Genomic DNA, 8,380 nt, shown 5'->3' on the forward strand with positions numbered 1-8,380 from the left:
CATTCCTTTTGCTATTTCAGCACCTCTTGGCTCCATCTGACATATCTGAAAGAACAGAACAGGAAATGACCTTTTTTTTGTTTGGAATGACAGAAGTCGTGGTGACCTCATAACACCCCTCAAAAAATAAAACAGGTCCTGTAAGACATTTTTTTTCCTTTAAATCTCAAGTGCACTGAATTATTTATGGCAACTTAATTACTGACTCAAACTGGTCATTCATGAAAGAGAACGGACAAAGGATGTGTTCAGGTAAGAGCCAGCCAAGCAGTAACCACAGGGACCCCACAGGGAGAATGACCTTGAAAAAGATTCCTTTATGAACTTGATGCTTCAACTCTTCACTCAAGTGTTTATCAAGTGCCTGCAGAAGAAGCCCGTATTCTAAGCTGGGTGCTGTCGGGACAAGGACACTCAAGTCAGAAGCCCAGTCCATAGGTAGCTCCAGGCATCACAGGAGGGGTATGGGGGAAAACAGCCACCTTCTGTCACACGAGCCCATTTCCTCAAATCATACTATCCCCAGGATTGGAGGACAAAGGTGGTGGTGGCGGGGTTATTAAACAGTTCTCCTCCTCAGTGCTGACCAGCAATGGGACCCATCTGATCTGGATAGGACAGTGGGCTGTGAATGCCTTGAGAGCAAAGACCATATCTAATTTGTTTTTCTATTCCCAGAACAGTAGGCCTGAGATATTTGTTGTGGGTATTTTTGGTTGTGGTCATGTACTAAGTTTACACTTTTAAAAGATATTTATGGTTGAATACCGAAACCACTCTCAGGTGCCACAGGAGTGGCTCAGTTTCAGGAACTGGATTCCTATCCTCAGACCCCATTTGGCCAAATGGGAGGTCAGATGGAGAGGAAAGAGATGGTACAATGGTACAGAGAAGCCTCTCAAATGGTGAGATCCATTGATAGCCCAAAAGATTTTAGGCAGATGACCCTTTGTCCTCAGGAGGGAGGGAGGTGGCTGGGGAACAAAAGCCCATGCTGACTCCTGTGGGAAGGTGAGCAGAGGCCAACCTCTGTACTCAGTGGAACCCACCTCTGCCCATGTGCTTAAGGCCCTCCTCACCCTCAACAGTGGATTTATAAGAACAAAGAAAGCAAAACGAATAAGGATGATCACAGAGGGCACCACGGCAGCTCATACCTCCTCCCACCCCCAGTTTGGAATGAGACCAACAGGCGACTAACCCAGGCTTCCAATGAACTCAGGTCATAAGAGCACAGGCTTCACTAGGGAAGCCCGGGGAGGCTGGAGGAGAGAGTCCTCACTTGGGACGACTGTGAAAGGTCTACATGGGGCCATCCAGGGAGGGGCCACAGGCATCCTTTGACTGAACATGTGGAGGGAACCAGTGCGTCTGGCTGGTCTTAACAGTGTGTTGACTTAGAGGTAATTCAGTATCAGAGCCAAAGTCTCTCTGCTGCCCCAGTCTGAGCTAGGAGCCCCTCAGCTGTGCTCCCACAGCACCCTCTCACAGTGCCTATGTCTGTATCTCTGTGAGGGTGTGACCTTCCAGACTGCAGAAAGCATTCCAGTCTCTCTGAGGCCTGCTAGGTCTGTCTCAACTGGGTCCTCAGCAAAGACTTCTGCATGCCCTGAATGAAAGAGTCAAGAATGAGATGCCTGTAGGAGAATCACACTCCACCCAAGAGAAAAGAAACGCCTGGCCTGACTTTAGAGTCATCAAAAGTCCACAAGAAAGCAAATGGCTAAGTCCTACCTGCCTCCCCCATAGTATAAACTAAAAGCTTCAGTGGAAAGATCCTCCCCACAAAAGGAAAAACGAGAATCAGTCAGCTGAGTGAAGTAAGTCAGATAAAAACAAACATCATATATTGTTATATGTGGAATCTAAAAAAGGGTACAAATGAACTTATCCACAAAACAGAAATAGGGCTACAGATTTAGAGAACAAGCTTATGGTTACCAGAGTATAAGGGGAGGGGAGGGATAAACTGGAAGACTGGGACTCACACACACACCACTGTATATAAAATAGGAAACTAATAAGAACATCCTGTATAACGCAGGGAACTCTACTCAATACTCTGCAATGACCTATATGGGAGAATAATCAAAAAGAGTAGATATATGCATATGTACTACTTTGCTGTACGTCTGAAACTAATACCACACTGCAAGTCAACCCATACTTCAATAAAAAATAAAAAAGAACCAGTTCGTTAGTCACTGCTGGGCACACAGGGTAGGAATTTAGCAAGATGATGCCTCTACTAGAAACTCTGCGTAACTATTTGCAGGTGACCTGGAAATGGATGGAGGAGGTGGGAGGCAGGCAACCATGACAACCAATGACGGAGGAACTGACTGAAACTAGTATCTGAGTTAACTGAATCTGGATAAAACCAGCATCTGGTTTATATTATCTACTGAAATTTTTCAGAGGAAATCAAAAAAGACCAAGCTGTAGAAAAGGACTGCAATGGTCTATGAGAGAGGGACTAGAGAGAGTGATACTGGAAAACCTCACCCGAGAGGCAGCAGTTTCCAGCCAGGGAATTCTTCTTGGCAGGTAACCATCCTTGGGGTAGCTTGAATACAGATGTCAAGAATAATGCCTATCAGTTAGCATCATAAAGATGAATCCTATTGGCTGAACATGAAACATGGGACAGGTGCTATGCTAAGCATTTTATCTCTCCTCAGTTATCTTAATAACATTGCAAGGTAGATACAACTCACCTGCATTTTATAGATAACGATGAGGATGCTTTACATGGAGAGTGAAGTCCCTTGTTCAAGGTCACAGTTAGGACAGTGCCAGGATTCAAACCCAGTTTAACTAACTCTCCAAGGCCCATGTCTACCATGTCTACACCCAGAGACAAGACCAGCCTTGCAGATAAGGGTGGGTAAGGGAGGCTTCCCGTGAAGAAAGAGGATTTGACCTGGGCCAGGTCCTAGACCAAGGAGGCTGTGTAGGATGCAGGAAGCTGAACAGGGCTGGAAGAACATGAGGTCCCTGAGGTCCTAAAGGTCCCTGAGGTCCTATGGAATCCTACGAGAGACTCAAATCCCAGTGCTCTATTGTTATACCACTGTTTTTTAAATAACAAACGCTACCTATGGGTTCTTTAGAATTCAAATTGTTCATTAATTGCAGAAAAAGTCAAACAGAGGAAGATTTCCATCATTAGCTCTTTGTCCAAAGCCCAAGCCTTCCACATTGGCCTCTTCATCAGGTATCTGGTTACTGGGTCCCCTTGTACGTCAAGTCGGGGGCCTGGGTGCTCTCTGAGACCTAGGAGCCCCATCACAGTTAGAAATGACTTCAGGGGACAGTCAGGTGGTCAACCTACCACCTGATGAATGAACTTCCCATTCAACAGCAACAAAAAAATGGCCACCCTGCCAGCATCTGCTTTCATACCTATAATAATGATAACTCTCCTTCCAAGGCACCCCATCTGCAGACAGCTAAATATTAGTTCTGAAAAGCCTTTTATTTATTGGGTAGGCCAAAAAGTTCATTCCGGTTTTTCTGCAAGATGTTATAGAAAAACCCAAATGAACTTTTAGGTCAACCCAAAACATTGGACTCATCTCCTCCCAAACTCTTTAGCTTGTACCTGCTGGTTCTAAGACCATCCTCTAGAGGAAAAACAAACATCTGTTCTTTTTTCCATGAAACAATCCTTTAAAACTATTATGGGCATGCTAAGTTGTTTCAGTCAACACCATGGACTGTAGCCCACCAGGCTCCTCTGTCCATGGGATTCTCCAGGCAAGAATACTGGAGTGGGTTGCCATGCTCTCCTCCAGGGGATCTTTCCAACCCAGGAATCAAACCCATGTCTCTTATGTCTCCTGTGTTTGCAGGTGTGTTCTTTATCACTGGGAAGCACCCCCTGGGAAGCCCAAAACTATTACACACACATCCCGCCTCAACCCTTCTCTTTTTCAAGCTAAACATTCTCATTGTTTGAGCCATTCCTTAAGTAACACGTTTTCTGAACTCCACAGTGTCTAGGTGTGGCCTCACTAGTAGGGAACAGGAGACCAACTATACTCCTACCATGCAAATGTGGACAGTTTCTGGTTAGTTTTTAGCAGCCTCATGCTAATGACCCTCAGTCAAGCGTTAACTGAACTCAAGTTTACCAGCCTTTCTTATAAGCCTTTGTCCCTAACTACACCTCCGGCTGGGCTGTCTGAGTGTGCCATTGGTATTTGGAGCTCACCTTTTATCCTCTATTTATCCTGGTGCTACACTTTATCTTTCTACACTCTGTTCCTCTTCTAGCCTGTGAAGCTTACAGAGAATTTTGACCCTGGCACACACAACATTCACTATCCTTCCTATCTTTAAATCATCCATAAATGAGACCAGCAAGCCCTGTCTATGTACTGCTCAAAATCATGGGTTAAATAAGTGCTATCTTCCCAACAGACACAAATTAGTATCCTTTAGTGACAGTTATAAAAGCACTACATTGAAGTAGTGAACCAACCACCATCTAGTCCACATTTTCCAACTTATTTGAAAGTGAAAGTGTTAAGCACTCAGTTGTGTCCGACTCTTTGTGATCCCACAGACTGTAGCCTGCCAGGCTCCTCTGTTCATGGACTTTTCCAGGCAAGAATACTGGAACAGGTTGCCATTCCCTTCTCCAGGGGATCTTCCTGACCCAGGGATCGAACCCAGGTCTCCCACACAGCAGGCAGATTCTTTACCAACTGAGGCCTCAGTTATTAAGGATACAAATATGTTCATTGACTGATAGAAGCGTTCTAAATTCACTATTATCATAATCAACATAAAGTGTCTTTATGCTTTGGTGTCACACAAAAATGTCTGGCCATTGAGGGAATACTTGGGATGGTCTTTAAATATAGGATCTGAGATAACACACAAGTTTCCTTGTGCAGAAACCACAAAGAGTTGCTAAACTGAGGGGCAAGAGGCTAGGACTGCCAACAGGGAAAGATATATTATATAATAAGACATCAGGGATAAAAAAAAGCTACAGTGCTTTCCAACATGAACCCCAAAAGTGTCAGGTCAGGGAACCCTGTATCTTGTGTCCCAGAGTGAGGTGAAACAATGGGGATGTATTGATTTAATAATTACCTTATGCATTAATTATTACTTACTGAGAGCTACCATATGCAGGCATTTTACACAAGTCATCTTAGTGATGACCTGATGCTGATGCTTTGTAATTACTCCTTTTGAAAATTTAAATGTTTCTCTCCCTGGGTTTCTCTCACTCTCTAGAAAGTGCTGAAGACCTCTAACAGCACTTTAGCAAACCTATTTGCAAGTTTTCCCAGGGCTCTGGTAATTCATTCAATTAACACACTATCCCTTTGATAAATATTTCTCAAGATTTTCCTGATTATAAGGCACTGCGCTAGTGCTCGGGACTCTGGCTGACTTCAAGCAGCTGCATTTCCTAGATGCATCCCTCTTTAGCCAAGAGGGTCAAGCCCCCTCCCCTTTGCTGGCTGTGTGGCCTTGGGTAGGTTACACTGATGAACTGCCCTTTCCCTAGTGTGGATGAGTGTCATGTGCATTTGCATTATTTCAGGCACACAAGATATTTAATAAATAGTAAGGGTTTTTTTCTTTCATTCTTTCCTATGCAGTCTGCCAATGTCTTCCCAGAGAAGGTGGGATTAAAATAGGAGTCTAATCTTTAGCCTTCTCCCTGGACATCTATAAACTATGTCATTTGCCACCATCAGGGAATTAAACCTGCATTCTTCGCGTGTCATTTTTTAAAGAAGGAAACAGACTGTAGTTCTTAATACATTTCATAAATCATAGTTCCTTTTATTTCTTCCTTTCCTGACACTATTCTATTTATAAAATCCAAAGGCAACAAACTTAGATAATTTAAATCCAACTCCCAGAGGTGGTACCACTTGGTGTGAAATGGAACTGGTTCGGCGCCAGGCTCTAACTGAGAGTCAAATGGCCTTTCTGCCACCCTTGGCCAACTCTTTTGTTTCCTTGGACTTAGCATTTGCTATGGGCTGAATGTTTGTGTCCCCTGCAGATTCATGTATTGACATCCTAATCCCCAGACGTGAAGGTATGAGGTGGAACCTTTGGGACATGATTAGGTCATGAGGATGGAGTCCTCATGAATGGGATTAGCACTCTTATAAAAAAGAAAGCCCCATCACTGCTTCCACTGTGTGAGGACACAGCGAAAAGGTGCCAGGTATGAACCAGGAAGTGGACCGTCACCAGAATGCCAGCACACTGGCTTCTTGATCTAAGACTTTCCAGTCTCCTAAACAGTGAGAAATAAATGTCTGTTGTTTATAAGCAGCCCAGACTGACTAAGTCACCATTATATGCACACAGAACTCTTGGGTAACAAGTCATTCTAGTCACCCAAGTGAGTCACCTGCAAATTTATCTTCTAAAAGCATAACCATGGTGCAGAAAAGAGGAAACCAAAATATAACCACATACAACTGCTCATAACACTCACGAATATGCTGCTAAGGGGAGATAAATGCCACTCGCCTACAGTCAGTGGCTTGAAAAGCCAACTCCCTGTATCAGACATCTTTTACTGCATTGTAGTTGATAGTGACCTGTCACTCAATCCCATAGTATTTTACAGTATACTCAATAAATACTGTGGACCCACTATGTGCCAGGCATTGAGCTATGGGCTTGAACTCAGCAGCAATTCTTGGGCAAGGACCAGACAGAATTTGCTCAATGTCTCCTTGCCAATCTGGATGAAATTAGCTTATTTGTCACCTCCCAACCCCCTCTTGTGTCACTTCCTCACTCCTCTTCACCCGCCCATACCCAAAAGGTTGGGGTTTCTTTTTTAACAGATTAAAAAAAAAAACCCCTCAGAGGAGACATATGTATACCTACAGCTGATTTTTGTTGATGTTTAACAGAAAACAAAATTCTGTAAAGCAATTATTCTTCAATTTAAAAATAAATAATTTTTTTAAATCCTCAAACAAAACACTTCCTCAAAGAACAACCTAACCTCTCCTTCCTCACAGCACAGCCTCTTGAGATGCTTACACTTCTCCACTTTCCACTTGTTTCCCAAGTAACTGGAGTCAGCCCACATCATTCCACTGAAATTGCGTCTCTAATTGCAAAATCTCCTCTCAGCACCTACCTCAGTGAGGCCTCTCTGGTTCCTTTTCTTCAAACTCCCTCCCTCTAACAGGCATCCTCCCAGCTTTCCTCTTCCCTCCCCATGCCAACTTCCTCTGGTGACCAGATTCCTGCTGGCACTGAAGTGTCCACATCCCTAGAAGTCCAGCCTCAACCTCATGGGCTCCCCTCTGTACCCCCTTACACACACCCATGGGCACCTCCCCTAGACTCCAGACCACATTTAAGAACAAAATTTAAACCAGACACCTGTACAGAAAATTGACACCTACATTTACTCATTTTTAAATGTATTAACCACTAACTATGTGCTCAGCATAATTCTGAGGGCTTAAGATGCTTAACCAGATGAAGATCACTGCCCTTGGAGCTTTACATTCTAGCAGAGAAAGACATAGAAAACCATAAGTGTAATGAGTGAATAACTTAGTATCTGGGGATGGTGCTGCTTTCAACAGAAAAGAAGAAGATGAGGGAAGAGAAGCTTGGGGAAGAGCACATCAGTTCAGCTCTGGGTATCCTGAGTTTGAGATTAGACTCTCAAGTGGAGTGTGACCTGGCAGTCTGATAGAAGATTACAGAGGATGGTAGGAAGGTCTGGGCCAGAGGTATAAATGTGGGGTTATCAGCACTCCAGTATTCTTGCCTGGAGAATCTCCACAGACAGAGGAGCCTAGTGGGTTATAGTCTATGGGATCACAAAAAGTCAGACACCACTGAGCAACTAGGCATAGCACACAGCGTGTATCAGCACTGAGGGCCCTTTGGGGATTCCTGATCAGCTGGTTGAGTTTTTCTCTACCCAATCACATGGGTGTTTACTTTGGAACAAGAGTTCCTGGATTTAAACCTGACTTTACCACTTCTCAACTATGTGATCTTAACAGGCTACTTGACCACTCTCAAGATGTGTCTTCATCTGTAAAAATGGAGAAAACAGTATCTACCTCATAAGATTATAATGAGGGGGAAAGGAGGCAATTCATGTTAATTACCTTGCACATGGTAATAAGCATTCAATATGTGTTAGGAATTATAATCCTCTCCCTCAGTCTCTCCATCACTTAATATCTTGTTAAGCATTTTTCCTTCTTTCTTATCCCATATTCAACTCTCCCTTCACTCAGGGTGCTCCTGGATTGCATATTCATCCTGGTACCTCACTGTCCCTAACACAAGCCCATAAAGGTATTGAATCAAACGCAACAGGAAACAAAGTTCTATTATTACTACTCTCAAA

At 43.7% G+C, this 8,380-nt stretch overlaps 1 non-coding gene across 1 annotated transcript; it reads right to left on the minus strand.

The window, feature by feature from the left end:
- Positions 1 to 3,484: 3,484 nt before the first annotated feature.
- Positions 3,485 to 3,565, minus strand: MIR2285K-3 (microRNA mir-2285k-3). The gene has a single exon (NR_107802.1). It is a non-coding gene; the product is annotated as a microRNA mir-2285k-3 (primary transcript).
- Between the last annotated feature and the right edge of the window lie 4,815 nt (positions 3,566 to 8,380).

Source organism: Bos taurus, chromosome 1, assembly GCF_002263795.3.
Source record: "Bos taurus isolate L1 Dominette 01449 registration number 42190680 breed Hereford chromosome 1, ARS-UCD2.0, whole genome shotgun sequence".
Taxonomy (NCBI): domain Eukaryota; kingdom Metazoa; phylum Chordata; class Mammalia; order Artiodactyla; family Bovidae; genus Bos; species Bos taurus.